The 17,995-nt window shown below is 46.9% G+C and overlaps 2 non-coding genes across 2 annotated transcripts; both read left to right on the top strand.

The window, feature by feature from the left end:
- Positions 1 to 1,461: 1,461 nt before the first annotated feature.
- Positions 1,462 to 1,532, top strand: TRNAG-GCC (transfer RNA glycine (anticodon GCC)). Its single transcript has one exon. It is a non-coding gene; the product is annotated as a tRNA-Gly (tRNA).
- Positions 1,533 to 12,054: 10,522 nt separating this feature from the next.
- Positions 12,055 to 12,125, top strand: TRNAG-GCC (transfer RNA glycine (anticodon GCC)). The gene has a single exon. It is a non-coding gene; the product is annotated as a tRNA-Gly (tRNA).
- Positions 12,126 to 17,995: the final 5,870 nt, after the last annotated feature.

Below are 17,995 nucleotides of genomic sequence, written 5' to 3'. Positions count from 1 at the left end.
AAATTTGTAGAGAATATAAATAAAGAACCCACCATCATCTGCAGATCGTGATGAAAAAATTAAAAAGTCAGATTCTATATACACAGAGAACAAGCAATTTTGGAGGAATGAAAAAAGAAGAGTATTAATGCATCTCACGTAAAAAAAATTCGAGTGGAATGTGGTTTCGGTGATTCAGTGGTAGAATTCTGGACTGCCACGTGGGAGACCTGGGATGGATTCCTGGCCAATGCACTTTTATCCAGATAAGCAACATTATAACCGATTAAAATGCACGTGAAGTGGTTTCAGGAAAATGACTATCCATGTCAATGAAGAAGATTAATCGCTTCAAATGCATTCCCTTGTATATTTTCAGAAACAAACACGGTGAGGTCACTTTCAGCTGCGGAAATCAGGTCGCAGTAATTTTGACAACGAAATGCAATAACTAGTATTGGAAACGAGTAGTGCCTAAGGATTTATCTTGCCGAAAGCGGTTCTACCAAATCTTTGTAACAGGTGAAGAAATATTTTAACAACATCCCAATAACTTGCATATTATTAATTTAGTCCATCTTCATCTTCGGATATTCATGAAAAATGGGAACGTCAGGAGCATACGAAACACAGAAAAGTCTCACTCACACGCTACTGAAAGAAGATCAGTATTCATGCATCTCACGTAAAATCACACCACCCACACGAGGCATCGGTGGTTCAGTGGTAGATTTCTCGCCTGCCACGCGGGAGGTTCGATTCCCGGCCGATGCACTTTTATCCAACTAAACAACAATAAACTGCAAATTTGTAGAGAATATAAAAAAAGAACCCACCATCATCTGCAGATCGTGATGTAAAAAGTCAGATTCTATATACACAGAGAACACGCAATTTTGGAGGAATGAAAAAAGAAGAGTATTAATGCATCTCACGTAAAAAAAATTCGAGTGGAATGTGGTATAGGTAATTCAGTGGTAGAATTCTGGACTGCCACGTTTGAGACCTGGGATGGATTCCTGGCCAATGCACTTTTATCCAGATAAGCAACATTATAACCGATTAAAATGCACGTGGAGTGGTTTCAGGAAAATGACTATCCATGTCAATGAAGAAGATGAATCGCTTCAAATTAATTCCCTTGTATATTTTCAGAAACAAACACGGTGAGGTCACTTTCAGCTGCGGAAATTAGGTCGCAGTAATTTTGACAACGAAATGCAATAACTAGTATTGAAAACGAGTAGTGACGAAGGATTTCTCTTGCGGAATGCGGTTCTACCAAATCTTTCAAACAGGTGGAGAAATATTTTAACAACATCCCAATAACTTGCATATCATCAATTTAGTCCATCTTCATCTTCAGATATTCATGAAAAATGGGAAAGTCAGGAGCATACGAAACACAGAAAAGTCTCACTCACACGCTACTGAAAGATCAGTATTCATGCATCTCACGTAAAATCACACCACCCACACGAGGCATCGGTGGCTCAGTGGTAGAATTCTCGCCTGCCATGTGGGAGGCCCGGGTTCGATTCCCGGCCGATGCACTTTTATCCAACTAAACAACAATAAACTGCAAATTTGTAGAGAATATAAAAAAAGAACCCACCATCATCTGCAGATCGTGATGTAAAAAGTCAGATTCTATATACACAGATGTAATAAAAGACTTGACCACGATATCTGGCTCAGTGTCCTTTATTCGGTCCGTACTGCGTCCCCACACGGCTGTCTCTCTTATTCTCTCTGTGCTGGTTCCGATGTCACTCCAGTCCACATCAGCAGCCCCGCTGCTGTTCTTGTCGCTCTTGCAGCCCCACAGCAGCTCCGCTGCAGCTCCGCTGCTGTACTCTCACACAGCTCCCTTGGCTGTTCCTGCTGCAGCTCTGACGGCCTCGTGCTGTCTCGCCTTCTCGTCGCTCCTGCGACTCCTGGCAGCCACCCCGCTGCTCCTCACACACAGCCTTACTGCCTATCTCTATCTGCAGCTTTACACCTCCCAGTAGCTCCCTACTGTTCCCAGGGTTGGCTCCCGCTTCTGACGGTGCCCCCTCGGCTCGTACGCCCGCGTGGCCCCACACCTTTCCATTCACACCCCGACTCCCTTCTCCTTCCGGTTTACCCGCTTTAGGACCCCCTACCTTTCACCCACGTCACCTGGCTCCGCCTCCTCGTGACGTCACATCCGGAAGGTCGCTTTCGCCCGCATTACACCACCCTCCCCCATAGAAAAAACCCAGCCGACCTCGGCTGAACAACACCAAAGCGTAATGCGGTGAACCGACCTTCCCCCTTAAAGGACACTAAGCATGCAATATAACAACAAGAACAACACACAAGTAACATCGACGAACGTACGAAAGCATGCGATAAATACGACGGCAAGAACAAGAACAATAACAACATACAATCAACGAAACGTAAGCGATTTGGAACGAGTGCGGGTCGCCGGCCCGTCCCGGACGGTCGGCGGCCCACTTGTAGAACGGGGACGCGATGGAACACGAGAAATGACAGGGGGTAATTCCCCTGCTGCGATTGGAAGTCCACCGACATCTCGTGTCCCTGACGAATCAGTCTTGGTCATATTCGGCGAATGCGCCTGCAGCGGGGTCGGAAGGGTCGCCGGGCTTGAAGGTCCCGCAGCCTTGGCAGGCGCCCTCCGAGCAGGCCCACTCCTCCCCCGCGGTGTCACGGTCGGCCTGTCTGGAACAGGTACGACAGGCGCTCTAGCAAGATCAATGGACGCAGGCGGGAAAGAGTCAGAGTCAGCAGCAACAGACCCCGGCAAGGCAACATTGGGAGATGACGCATCACGTAGGGGAGCAACATATGGTTTCAACCGCGACGTATGAACAAACCAACGGCGAGAACCAAACTGAACGCGCGCCGACTGTGGATTGGGAACCTCAATGAGGCGCACAGGACAATGCCAAGGTTTGTGCAATTTAGGAGAGGTCCCCGGCCGCACCTGCGGGCAATGGAGCCAGGCCAGGTCTCCCACCTTCCAGGGGCACTCCCCCTCAGACCGCCGAGCATACCGCTCTTTCCGGCCCTGGGCTTTGGCCGTAGCCACGCGGGCGTTTTCCCGCGCCTCCGTAACCCGGCGAACCGTGTCCTGAATGTATTCAGGGAGTGGTTTACGAGGTCCCTTCACCCCAGTACCCAATTGCACATCCACCGGAGGCACGTTTTCCCGACCATACATAAGGTAAAACGGCGAATACCCTGTAGCCGCATGGGGCGTCATCCTGTACGCCGAAAGCACTCCGGGGATGTGCAGATCCCAATCCGATTGCTGTTCACTCACAGTATGGCAAAGCATGGCCGCTCAACCATACCATCCGTCTGCGGATGGTATGGAGATGTCCGTATCTTCTTAGTCCCAAGGCCTGCGCACACTTCAGCCAATAATTTAGAAGAGAAATTTCGGCCCTGGTCCGTGAGGAGTCTCTCCGGCGCCCCCTTGTCCATAATGTACCCAAACAAAAAGGCGTCGGTGATGGCCGCGGCCGACTGATCGGGCAACGGCCAGGCCATCGGCCAACGGGAGAGATACTCGACCCCTACCAGCAAATATTTATTTCCCCTCGCCGATGGTGGGAAGGGTCCCAATATGTCCAGTGCCACCAATTCATTGACTCGAGACACCTGAATCGACTGGAGAGGCGGCACGTAAGGATGTTTAGGCGGCTTACGCCGGGCGCATTCAGGGCACGCGCGCACGTGCCCTACGACATCTTACGCCATGCCGTGCCAAAAATAATGACGTTGTAACGTCAACAAGGTCTTCTGCACCCCTAAATGCAATAGTGTGTCACAATGGAGAGTTCTAATCAACTCAAATCGCAAGGACGTTGGTACCACCACACGCCAGCTTTCCTGGAACCTTTCTTGCCACATAAGCAGACCATCTCGGAGAGCGGTTCGCGGCCCCACAGCCGAACTCGGACTCCCCTTGTCCCTCATAGACCGCTTCCGCATGGACAACAACGACTCGTCCATCATCTGTTCCCGAATCCAGACAGACCGCGGCAGATTCAAAACCCCATCAGTCGGTCCCGGTTCCATCGGAGTATCCGACTTCCCGACGGCCAACGTGAGCGGCTGAGGGGGGTTGAGAATCGGCGAACACCTATGCGTCCCCGACGCACATTTACAAGGGGCGCGCCCTGGTAATCTGGAAAGTGCGTCAGCGTTCGCATGGCGCACTCCCTTCCGATGTTGAATTTGGAAGGAAAACTCCTGCAGCGTGTCCAACCAACGTGCCCACTGTCCCGATGGCTGGTCCATTTTAAGTGCATATTGCAAGGCCGCATGATCCGTACGCACAATAAAAGAACGACCGTAAAGGTACGGTCGAAATTGCCGTAGGAAAAAAACAACCGCCAAAAGTTCTCTACGAGTGACACAGTAGCGCGTTTCCGCAGGCGACAAGACTCGGCTACCATACGCCACGACGCGCTCTACGCCCCCTTTAGACTGTGATAATACCGCCCCAATACCTGTGTCACTCGCGTCCGTATCGAGAATGAAAGGGCGATCAAAATCGGGATAATCCAATGTCGGGGCCGTAGCCAATAGATCGCGCAGACTCCGAAAGGCCGCCTCTTCCGGCTCTCCCCAAACAAATTTCCGTCCTTTACCCGTAAGGAGATGCAAGGGCCTCGCAATCGTCGCAAACCCCGGCACAAATCTTCGGTAATACGAGGCAAATCCCAAAAACCGTCGAACATCCCCCACAGAGGCCGGAGTCGGCCAATCCCGGACACACGCCGTCTTTTCCGGATCCGTGGACACCCCCTCGGCACTCACAATGTGCCCCAAATATCGGACGGACCGTTGCAGTAGGTGGCATTTCTTTGGTTTGAATTTCAAATTGGCAGAGCGCATCCTCGTGAACACTGTCTCCAGCCGCGTTAAATGTTCCTCAAATGTGCGGCTGAACACAATAATATCGTCCAAATATATAAGACACGTCTCCCACTGCAACCCCGTCAAAACGAGCTCCATCAATCTTTGAAACGTAGCAGGGGCCGCATTCAATCCCATCGGGAGGCAGTTGAATTGAAATAACCCCTGCGGCGTACGGAATGCGGTTTTCTCCCGTGAGGACTCGTCAAGGGGAAGCTGCCAAAATCCCGAAGAGAGGTCCAGTGTGGAAAAGAACTTAGCCCCCGACAATGCGTCAAGGGAGTCGTCCATACGCGGCAGGGGGTACGCATCTGCCACCGATATCTTATTCAATTTCCGGAAATCGACACAAAATCTCAAGTTGCCATCCTTTTTCTTGACCAAGACCACAGGAGCGCCCCATGGGCTGTTAGATGGCGATATAATGTCCGCAGCCAACATGTCTTCCACCGCCCCCCGAACGTGTTCTCGCTCCGCTGGACTCATCCGATGCGAATTTAACCGAATAGGGGCAGCGTCGCCCGTCTCAATGTGATGGGAAAGCAACGATGTGCGTCCCAAATCCAAATCGTCGGAGCTGAATACATCCGAATACGTCAGCAACAATTTACGCAGCGCATCACGTTGCCCCACGGACAGGGAAGAATTTTCGTCACATAAGGTAGCGATCCAACGATTGTCCGAACTCCTTGGCTCGGAAACACCAGCGACCACTCCTCGGCGATGCGGACAATCGTGCGTCGCAAACGTCGTAGTGGCATGTGCCACAACCGTACCGGCCGGAACACGGATGTTTTCCACCCCCGCATTAAGCACCTGTAAAACCGGTAATTGATCCGGCCGGACGATGGTCTGTGCCCCAACTAACGCCAATCCCGTTGTTATCGTGGCGGATGGTGACAACAAGACCCCTAATGCTCCTAGCCGATTGGGCAGGGGCTTCCGATACCGCAAGGGTATAAGCATCTGTGAACCAGGTGGGATGTCCACAGATGCGACGGACAGCGCCTGCACCTGTACGGCCGAAGCAGGTCGCCCCCAGGGCGACGGCAGAAACGAGATTCGACGGCCCCCCGGCAATTCAATACAATTCTCATTGATTTTAATCAAAATGGGCATCTTAGCCAAAAAATCCGTGCCTAGTAAGCAAGGAACCGCCAAAGATCTCGATATTAACACAACGCCCGAAGCCGACACATCCCCTATAGATATCTTAGCATCCACCTGGCCCACAATCCCCATACTACCCCCGTTTGCAGCGACGCAAGACCCATAAACCGGACGCACAGCCCCCGGCGGAATGCCCAACAGATGGAAAATGACATCCGATATAATAGTCGCAGACGCTCCCGAGTCGACCAAAATGCGCACGTCCACACCTTGTATGGACCCCGGTACAGTGGACGAACCCGTAGCGGCCGCGACAACTCTCTGTGCCAATTTGCGCCACTGCGTAACTGAATGACAAGGCCCCGTCGATGGCCTTTCTTTAACAACAACAATAGGATCGCGCAACACAGGTGGTGGGTGAGGTGTAAAGCCTTGCCGAGTGTCTGGTGCGTGCCGACATGCCTGTTTCGGAGGTTCCTTGGTCGGCTTGTCCGGTGTTTGTGGGCTCCTGCTGCGGCGGACCCGGGAAGCGGGCCCAGCAATCTTTGGCGTAATGGCCCCTACGGCCGCAGCGGAAGCAATCGGCCTCGTTGCGCCGAAGCGCAGGTCCTGCGTCCCGGCGGCCCCGTCCCGATGGCGTAGCGCGCGGCCCCGGCCTTCCGCGTCCCGGCCATGGAGAGGAGGCAGCCGTCAGCTCCTGTGGACCCCGCTCATCCGGCACATAGATCGCCTTTGTGGGGTCCCACCCCATTGCGCCTCCTTCCTTGACGGGCCCACCCGTCCATGCCGCCACTTGCTTCCAGCGACGGAGATTAAACTGCGCGTCCAGACACTTTGCTGCCGCCCGGGACGTGAGCTTCTCATGCCCACACACAGGCATGGGGATCCCCAGATCCCGAGACAGCTCCAGCATTTTTCCCAATATGAGGGGCTCGAGCAGATCCTGTGGCGTGTCAGGATATGCTGCCATGGCCAGCTCCAACACCGCACCCCTGAACGCCACGGGCGATTCTTCGGGTGCTCGTTGTCGTTGAGCGAATCGCCGATGCGCGTCGTCAGGTGGCTCATAGGCGTCGGCCATTTCCTCAAAAACTCCACATAACGTCTTCTTCTTATCGGCCGTTATGGAACGGAAAAATTGCACCGATTCGTCGTCCAGTAGAGTCGGCAACACTTCCAAGGCCTCCGCATCGGTCCATCTTGCTGAACGAACCGCCGCCAAAAATCGGCAGGCGAAAGCGCTCCAATCGCCCCCGATAGAGAATTCCTTAACCGTAGTAAGGTGGCGACTCCGACTCCTCTTCACGCCGTCTTCCAATGATGGTTGTTGTGGAGGTAAATTCAAAATGGCGTCGGCCCGCGGCGTGGCCAAGATGGCGGTTTGGCGCCGCGGAGCGCGCAAGATGGCGTCTTCTTGCCGCGTGGCCAATGGCGGCGGCAGGGCAGGCAACGTGGCGGCCCGTGGGGCACCTTCTCGTTCCATCGTCGTCCTTGGCGTAACGAGGTGACACAGATGCGCCAGGACGTCCTTGAGTGTCTCCAGTTGTTCTGCCACCTGTTGCCATCTTTGCTCAGCGTCCGATGTTGTTGACGGACCCGCCATCGCGCCGACATCTTCCACGCCCGTCCCCGTGCTCGCCTCAGCAGGGCTCTCCTCCACCACCCCAGCAAAATCCGTGGTCGGAGGGAATTCGTCGTCGTCGGACGAAGAAGCCGATGCTGGCGCCGGGGGAATTTTCTTCCTTACTTGCTTAGACATGCCGTTCCACTTCTGACCCCAGTGTAATAAAAGACTTGACCACGATATCTGGCTCAGTGTCCTTTATTCGGTCCGTACTGCGTCCCCACACGGCTGTCTCTCTTATTCTCTCTGTGCTGGTTCCGATGCCACTCCAGTCCACATCAGCAGCCCCGCTGCTGTTCTTGTCGCTTCTGCGGCCCCACAGCAGCTCCGCTGCTGTACTCTCACACAGCTCCCTTGGCTGTTCCTGCTGCAGCTCTGACGGCCTCGTGCTGTCTCGCCTTCTCGTCGCTCCTGCGACTCCTGGCAGCCACCCCGCTGCTCCTCACACACAGCCTTACTCCTATCTCTATCTGCAGCTTTACACCTCCTAGTAGCTCCCTACTGTTCCCAGGGTTGGCTCCCGCTTCTGACGGTGCCCCCTCGGCTCGTACGCCCGCGTGGCCCCACACCTTTCCATTCACACCCCGACTGCCTTCTCCTTCCGGTTTACCCGCTTAAGGACCCCCTACCTTTCACCCACGTCACCTGGCTCCGCCTCCTCGTGACGTCACATCCGGAAGGTCGCTTTCGCCCGCATTACACAGAGAACACGCAATTTTGGAGGAATGAAAAAAGAAGAGTATTAATGCATCTCACGTAAAAAAAATTCGAGTGGAATGTGGTATAGGTGATTCAGTGGTAGAATTATGGACTGCAACGTGGGAGACCTGGGATGGATTCCTGGCCAATGCACTTTTATCCAGATAAGCAACATTATAACCGATTAAAATGCACGTGGAGTGGTTTCAGGAAAATGACTTTACATGTCAATGAAGAAGATTAATCGCTTCAAATTCATTCCCTTGTATATTTTCAGAAACAAACACGGTGAGGTCACTTTCAGCTGCGGAAATCAGGTCGCAGTAATTTTGACAACGAAATGCAATAACTAGTATTGGAAACGAGTAGTGCCTAAGGATTTATCTTGCCGAAAGCGGTTCTACCAAATCTTTGTAACAGGTGAAGAAATATTTTAACAACATCCCAATAACTTGCATATTATTAATTTAGTCCATCTTCATCTTCGGATATTCATGAAAAATGGGAACGTCAGGAGCATACGAAACACAGAAAAGTCTCACTCACACGCTACTGAAAGAAGATCAGTATTCATGCATCTCACGTAAAATCACACCACCCACACGAGGCATCGGTGGTTCAGTCTTAGATTTCTCGCCTGCCACGCGGGAGGTTCAATTCCCGGCCGATGCACTTTTATCCAACTAAACAACAATAAACTGCAAATTTGTAGAGAATATAAAAAAAGAACCCACCATCATCTGCAGATCGTGATGTAAAAAGTCAGATTCTATATACACAGAGAACACGCAATTTTGGAGGAATGAAAAAAGAAGAGTATTAATGCATCTCACGTAAAAAAAATTCGAGTGGAATGTGGTATAGGTGATTCAGTGGTAGAATTATGGACTGCCACGTGGGAGACCTGGGATGGATTCCTGGCCAATGCACTTTTATCCAGATAAGCAACATTATAACCGATTAAAATGCACGTGGAGTGGTTTCAGGAAAATGACTATCCATGTCAATGAAGAAGATTAATCGCTTCAAATTCATTCCCTTGTATATTTTCAGAAACAAACACAGTGAGGTCACTTTCAGCTGCGGAAATCAGGTCGCAGTAATTTTGACAACGAAATGCAATAACTAGTATTGGAAACGAGTAGTGCCTAAGGATTTATCTTGCCGAAAGCGGTTCTACCAAATCTTTCTAACAGGTGAAGAAATATTTTAACAACATACCAATAACTTGCATATTATTAATTTAGTCCATCTTCATCTTCGGATATTCATGAAAAATGGGAACGTCAGGAGCATACGAAACACAGAAAAGTCTCACTCACACGCTACTGAAAGAAGATCAGTATTCATGCATCTCACGTAAAATCACACCACCCACACGAGGCATCGGTGGTTCAGTGGTAGATTTCTCGCCTGCCACGCGGGAGGTTCGATTCCCGGCCGATGCACTTTTATCCAACTAAACAACAATAAACTGCAAATTTGTAGAGAATATAAAAAAAAGAACCCACCATCATCTGCAGATCGTGATGTAAAAAGTCAGATTCTATATACACAGAGAACACGCAATTTTGGAGGAATGAAAAAAGAAGAGTATTAATGCATCTCACGTAAAAAAAATTCGAGTGGAATGTGGTATAGGTGATTCAGTGGTAGAATTATGGACTGCCACGTGGGAGACCTGGGATGGATTCCTGGCCAATGCACTTTTATCCAGATAAGCAACATTATAACCGATTAAAATGCACGTGAAGTGGTTTCAGGAAAATGACTATCCATGTCAATGAAGAAGATTAATCGCTTCAAATGCATTCCCTTGTATATTTTCAGAAACAAACACGGTGAGGTCACTTTCAGCTGCGGAAATCAGGTCGCAGTAATTTTGACAACGAAATGCAATAACTAGTATTGGAAACGAGTAGTGACTAAGGATTTCTCTTGCCGAAAGCGGTTCTACCAAATCTTTCTAACAGGTGAAGAAATATTTTAACAACATCCCAATAACTTGCATATCATCAATTTAGTCCATCTTCATCTTCGGATATTCAAGAAAAATGGGAAAGTCAGGAGCCTAAGAAACACAGAAAAGTCTCACACGCTACTGAAAGAAGATCAGTATTCATGCATCTCACGTAAAATCACACCACCCACACGAGGCATCGGTGGTTCAGTGGTAAAATTCTCGCCTGCCACGCGGGAGGCCCGGGTTCGATTCCCGGCCAATGCACTTTTATCCAACTAAACAACAATAAACTGCAAATTTGTAGAGAATATAAATAAAGAACCCACCATCATCTGCAGATCGTGATGAAAAAGTAAAAAGTCAGACTCTATATACACAGAGAACACGCAATTTTGGAGGAATGAAAAAAGTAGAGTATTAATGCATCTCACGTAAAAAAAATTCGAGTGGAATGTGGTATAGGTGATTCAGTGGTAGAATTCTGGACTGCCACGTGGGAGACCTGGGATCGATTCCTGGCCAATGCACTTTTATGCAGATAAGCAACATTATAACCGATTAAAATGCACGTGGAGTGGTTTCAAGAAAATTACTTTACATGTCAATGAAGAATATTAATCGCATGAAATTCATTCCCTTGTATATTTTCAGAAACATACACGGTGAGGTCACATTCAGCTGCAGAAATCAGGTCGCAGTTATTTTGACAACGAAATGCAATAACTAGTATTGAAAACGAGCAGTGACGAAGGATTTATCTTGCGGAATGCGGTTCTACCAAATCTTTATAACAGGTGAAGAAATATTTTAACAACATCCCAATAACTTGCATATCATCAATTTAGTCCATCCTCATCTTCGGATATTCAAGAAAAATGGGAAAGTCAGGAGCCTAAGAAACACAGAAAAGTCTCACTTACACGCTATTGAAAGAAGATCAGTATTCATGCATCTCACGTAAAATCACACCAGGCACACGAGGCATCGGTGGTTCAGTGGTAGAATTCTCGCCTGCCACGTGGGAGGCCCGGGTTCGATTCCCGGCCAATGCACTTTTATCCAACTAAACAACAATAAACTGCAAATTTGTAGAGAATATAAAAAAAGAACCCACCATCATCTGCAGATCGTGATGTAAAAAGTCAGATTCTATATACACAGAGAACACGCAATTTTGGAGGAATGAAAAAAGAAGAGTATTAATGCATCTCACGTAAAAAAAATTCGAGTGGAATGGGGTATAGGTGATTCAGTGGTAGAATTATGGACTGCCACGTGGGAGACCTGGGATGGATTCCTGGCCAATGCACTTTTATCCAGATAAGCAACATTATAACCGATTAAAATGCACGTGGAGTGGTTTCAGGAAAATGACTATCCATGTCAATGAAGAAGATTAATCGCTTCAAATTCATTCCCTTGTATATTTTCAGAAACAAACACGGTGAGGTCACTTTCAGCTGCGGAAATCAGGTCGCAGTAATTTTGACAACGAAATGCAATAACTAGTATTGGAAACGAGTAGTGACTAAGGATTTCTCTTGCCGAAAGCGGTTCTACCAAATCTTTCTAACAGGTGAAGAAATATTTTAACAACATCCCAATAACTTGCATATCATCAATTTAGTCCATCTTCATCTTCGGATATTCAAGAAAAATGGGAAAGTCAGGAGCCTAAAAAACACAGAAAAGTCTCACACGCTACTGAAAGAAGATCAGTATTCATGCATCTCACGTAAAATCACACCACCCACACGAGGCATCGGTGGTTCAGTGGTAGAATTCTCGCCTGCCACGCGGGAGGCCCGGGTTCGATTCCCAGCCGATGCACTTTTATCCAACTAAACAACAATAAACTGCAAATTTGTAGAGAATATAACTAAAGAACCCACCATCATCTGCAGATCGTGATGAAAAAAGTAAAAAGTCAGATTCTATATACACAGAGAACACGCAATTTTGGAGGAATGAGAAAAGAAGAGTATTAATGCATCTCACGTTAAAAAAATTCGAGTGGAATGTGGTATAGGTGATTCAGTGGTAGAATTCTGGACTGCCACGTGGGAGACCTGGGATCGATTCCTGGCCAATGCACTTTTATGCAGATAAGCAACATTATAACCGATTAAAATGCACGTGGAGTGGTTTCAAGAAAATCACTTTACATACTGTTGGATATATGCCCCCCTTTTTAATTTTAAAAATTATTTTTTTTTAAGAATTATTCTGCCAACATAGATAATATCGTTTTTTTAATATACACGGGGCAACGTGAGAACGGACACGCCCTCACACTAACACAGATGTGCGCACACCTCATTTCAAAGGAAAGAGGGCATGAAAGAAGGGTAATCAAGATCATAAAAACTCCCCGAATTTCACACAAGAGGAACAAGGGAGGGGGGAATGGTAGCCGGGGGGTTCTGGAAGAAACATCCGTTCGTAAAGAAAAAACACCCTTATATAAGTACAAAACCAGGCCACGAAAAATGTAATTATATTCTTAACAAAGGAACAACATTAACAAAAAAACACAAACGGGTTTTGAACCATGTTAGACAAACTAGTACAACTTAGCCATGAAGTAAGCAAACAGTATCCATCCTCACTACAATTGAAAATCAGACTACAGTCTGCACCAGAATCGCGACCCATCATTGTTAATTAAATACTGACATTATTTACCTTTATAGAATTTCTACACGGCCGGGCCGAAGCATCGAAGAACAATTATGGCATATATTTCGCTCCAAAACAAAATTCTTAGCCGGGATAGCAGATTAAATAATCACAAGAAGTCAAATAATAAGTACGGAATTAAAGTGAATATCATAGGAGCTAACGGTGAATAAGGCTCTCAAAATTAACCAAACACAACAACCCCCTGAAAACAACAGCAGCAACACGACCGTCTTTGTCTTTCCGAGAGGATCTCCACACGCAGGCACAAAGCCGGGAAATGACACCAATAAAACTCCCGGGCAATGGCTCAAAGGAAATTAACACGCTCTCAGAAATAAATAAATAACCGCATGCGCCGGGCGCTTCCACCGTGGAAACAACCGTCTTTGTCTTCCCACAACACGGACAGCAAAAATTGCACACGCAAGGAATAACATCTCCATGAGAGATCGGGTCACGATGAAACATCGGGAACACGGTTTCGGCTTAACTGGGGCATAATGGAATAAGTCGCATTTCAACTTCCAAACCAAAACAACTTAAGCTGTGTGAGACAAAAGATATGATCCCCGAGCGAGGGCGGAAATAATTAAGCTCGCTTAACGCGTAGGTTGTCGCGACAAATATTATTCAGTAACAAAAACATGGATTCGAATATCTCTATAGAACTCGACGCGAATCATCGGTCTGGCTAATGGATATCTTCGTTGGCGCCGTCACGAACCCCACCCCCTTCCAGAACGACAACAGCTGTCTTCAGAGCTAATAAACACACGGACAAACACGCAAGCGAAACACACGGACGGACACACACACACAGGAAGGTTTTATGACAGACTTTGAACAACTCGGGAAACGGAGGGCATTTTCTCAATATAAGCCGGGGAAAAATCCATTCAACTGATTTCGTCAGGGGCCTGGCCCCCCACCAGAGATCGTCTGGGCCACGGGCCCCACCACCAGCTCGTCAGGGCCTCCGGCCCCATCACAGATCGCCAGGGCTCTGAGCCCCATCTCGTCGCCAGGGCTTCGACTCCACCACAGATCGTCAAGAAGCTTTCGTCATCCAGCATGACGAGAATCGCGAGGTAGCGACGTGCTGCTACAAGCCGAGGTCTGCACCACCTAAGAAGAATTACTACACTGAGCCGCCGAGCTGTGAGTGAAGCCAACAAATACGCCAATGTCCACCCTGCCACGAACGAAGCATCGCTCCTCGTCAGAGTGACGACCAGCAAACAACCCGCAGGAAAGGCGGAGATCGCCAAGCGAACAAAGCAGAGAGCGCGAAGCAGTGGAGAAAGCCTGGCCAAACTGCTGTGAGGAGGAAGACAGAGCTATCGAATGCGCCGTGTGCCTGAGGGCACACCGACCAACGACCAGTGTGAACACACAAGACGTCGAGAGCGACGGCGAGCATCGTGCCGACTCAACAATCAATCGAGCAGTGGAAAAGCCGGGGGCTACCACCAAGAGATCGCTGAATGAGCGACACCGTGCGCCACCTTGCGCCCCCGTGCGCCACCTTGCGCCACCTTGCGCCAAGCGAGCGCCACCGCGCGCCACCGCGCGACAACGAGCGACACCCAGATCGACCCGCATCAACCAAAACCGACTCGTCATCCCGCCGTGGAGAAAAAGAGTCAAAGTCTTCTGGACGAGCGACGCCGCTCACCTCACCGCGGAGAAAGTGTCAGCTGCCGCTCGCACAGACAACACAGAGGTCGTATCGCTTCCCACATATAGACTCAAGGAAACACAGAGGAAATCTTGTCAAACCGGTTTCTTTGTCAGAGCCTCGCCGAAGAATTAATTAAAACAGAGCCAGATTAGCTCTCCCGCAACACGCCTCACCCACCATTGACTCCAACATTCCGTTAAAAGAATATTATACTTACCGATGAATCTATTGACATATACTTTCGCCTCGGGGATACAATAAGTGCTTTTATTACCGCAAAACGAAATGTGTCATGCTTGTTTCAAACTCGGCCAGTCGCCGATTGTGACCGATACCAAAACAAACTAATGAGATGCCTGGTTGTTAGGAGGGTTTTAGTTATTCAATTTAGTAAATGCATAAGTGTTTATTCATTAATTTTAGTCAATGCCCAATCTCGTAATTGCATAAGAATTTTAGTTATCCATATTAGTCGAATGCACAATATCGAAAATGCATAAGAGTTTTGAGTTATTCAATTTAGTAAATGCTTAAGTGTTTATTCATTCATTTTAGTCAATGCTTAATCTCGTAATTGCATAAGAATTTTAGTTATCCATATTAGTCGAATGCACAATATCGAAAATGCATAAGAGTTTTGAGTTATTCAATTTAGTAAATGCATAAGTGTTTATTCATTCATTTTAGTCAATGCTTAATCTCGTAATTGCATAAGAATTTTAGTTATTCATATTAATCGAATGCATGATATCGCAAATGCATAAGTGTATGGTTATTCATGAATTATTGACGCATGTTTGACCTGCATGATAGAATGTCACATGCTTGTTAGAATAAAATTGCTTAACACCAACTGTTCGAGTGCTTCTTTCCAAGTCCATGCAAAACCATCTTATTTTTGATAACTGTATCCTGTGATGAGATATGAAAATGGAGACCTAAATATCATGACACACACTAGGATAATCGGTAAACGTTTAATCATTGACCATCGTGTTATCCTGGTTGACATAACTCTGGATAAACGAAGCTGAGCCTAATTACCACAACTGCTCACATTAACATCATCGCAAGCATCCGCATAAAATACTACGATTATCTCCGCGATTATCATAATTTATGCCTACAATTATTCGCATCATCATAATTTATGCATATCATTACACGCATTATCATAATTTATGCATGTTGATACACACATTAACATAATTAATGCGATTTGCGCATTTTTTTGGAAAATTATTAATTTTTATTATTTTCATCAAAATTTCATAATCCGACACATACAACAATGTCAATGAAGAATATTAATCGCATGAAATTCATTCCCTTGTATATTTTCAGAAACATACACGGTGAGGTCACATTCAGCTGCAGAAATCAGGTCGCAGTTATTTTGACAACGAAATGCAATAACTAGTATTGAAAACGAGTAGTGACGAAGGATTTCTCTTGCGGAATGCGGTTCTACCAAATCTTTATAACAGGTGAAGAAATATTTTAACAACATCCCAATAACTTGCATATCATCAATTTAGTCCATCCTCATCTTCGGATATTCAAGAAAAATGGGAAAGTCAGGAGCCTAAGAAACACAGAAAAGTCTCACTTACACGCTATTGAAAGAAGATCAGTATTCATGCATCTCACGTAAAATCACACCAGGCACACGAGGCATCGGTGGTTCAGTGGTAGAATTCTCGCCTGCCACGCGGGAGGCCCGGGTTCGATTCGCGGCCGATGCACTTTTATCCAACTAAACAACAATAAACTGCAAATTTGTAGAGAATATAAATAAAGAACCCACCATCATCTGCAGATCGTGATGAAAAAATTAAAAAGTCAGATTCTATATACACAGAGAACAAGCAATTTTGGAGGAATGAAAAAAGAAGAGTATTAATGCATCTCACGTAAAAAAAATTCGAGTGGAATGTGGTTTCGGTGATTCAGTGGTAGAATTCTGGACTGCCACGTGGGAGACCTGGGATGGATTCCTGGCCAATGCACTTTTATCCAGATAAGCAACATTATGACCGATTAAAATGCACGTGAAGTGGTTTCAGGAAAATGACTATCCATGTCAATGAAGAAGATTAATCGCTTCAAATGCATTCCCTTGTATATTTTCAGAAACAAACACGGTGAGGTCACTTTCAGCTGCGGAAATCAGGTCGCAGTAATTTTGACAACGAAATGCAATAACTAGTATTGGAAACGAGTAGTGCCTAAGGATTTATCTTGCCGAAAGCGGTTCTACCAAATCTTTCTAACAGGTGAAGAAATATTTTAACAACATCCCAATAACTTGCATATTATTAATTTAGTCCATCTTCATCTTCGGATATTCATGAAAAATGGGAACGTCAGGAGCATACGAAACACAGAAAAGTCTCACTCACACGCTACTGAAAGAAGATCAGTATTCATGCATCTCACGTAAAATCACACCACCCACACGAGGCATCGGTGGTTCAGTGGTAGATTTCTCGCCTGCCACGCGGGAGGTTCGATTCCCGGCCGATGCACTTTTATCCAACTAAACAACAATAAACTGCAAATTTGTAGAGAATATAAAAAAAGAACCCACCATCATCTGCAGATCGTGATGTAAAAAGTCAGATTCTATATACACAGAGAACACGCAATTTTGGAGGAATGAAAAAAGAAGAGTATTAATGCATCTCACGTAAAAAAAATTCGAGTGGAATGTGGTATAGGTGATTCAGTGGTAGAATTCTGGACTGCCACGTTTGAGACCTGGGATGGATTCCTGGCCAATGCACTTTTATCCAGATAAGCAACATTATAACCGATTAAAATGCACGTGGAGTGGTTTCAGGAAAATGACTATCCATGTCAATGAAGAAGATGAATCGCTTCAAATTCATTCCCTTGTATATTTTCAGAAACAAACACGGTGAGGTCACTTTCAGCTGCGGAAATTAGGTCGCAGTAATTTTGACAACGAAATGCAATAACTAGTATTGAAAACGAGTAGTGACGAAGGATTTCTCTTGCGGAATGCGGTTCTACCAAATCTTTCTAACAGGTGGAGAAATATTTTAACAACATCCCAATAACTTGCATATCATCAATTTAGTCCATCTTCATCTTCGGATATTCATGAAAAATGGGAAAGTCAGGAGCATACGAAACACAGAAAAGTCTCACTCACACGCTACTGAAAGAAGATCAGTATTCATGCATCTCACGTAAAATCACACCACCCACACGAGGCATCGGTGGTTCAGTCTTAGATTTCTCGCCTGCCACGCGGGAGGTTCGATTCCCGGCCGATGCACTTTTATCCAACTAAACAACAATAAACTGCAAA

This window comes from Lampetra planeri, chromosome 4 (assembly GCF_965212315.1).
Source record: "Lampetra planeri chromosome 4, kcLamPlan1.2.h2, whole genome shotgun sequence".
Taxonomy (NCBI): domain Eukaryota; kingdom Metazoa; phylum Chordata; class Hyperoartia; order Petromyzontiformes; family Petromyzontidae; genus Lampetra; species Lampetra planeri.
This window is presented reverse-complemented; position numbering and strand designations above follow the sequence as displayed.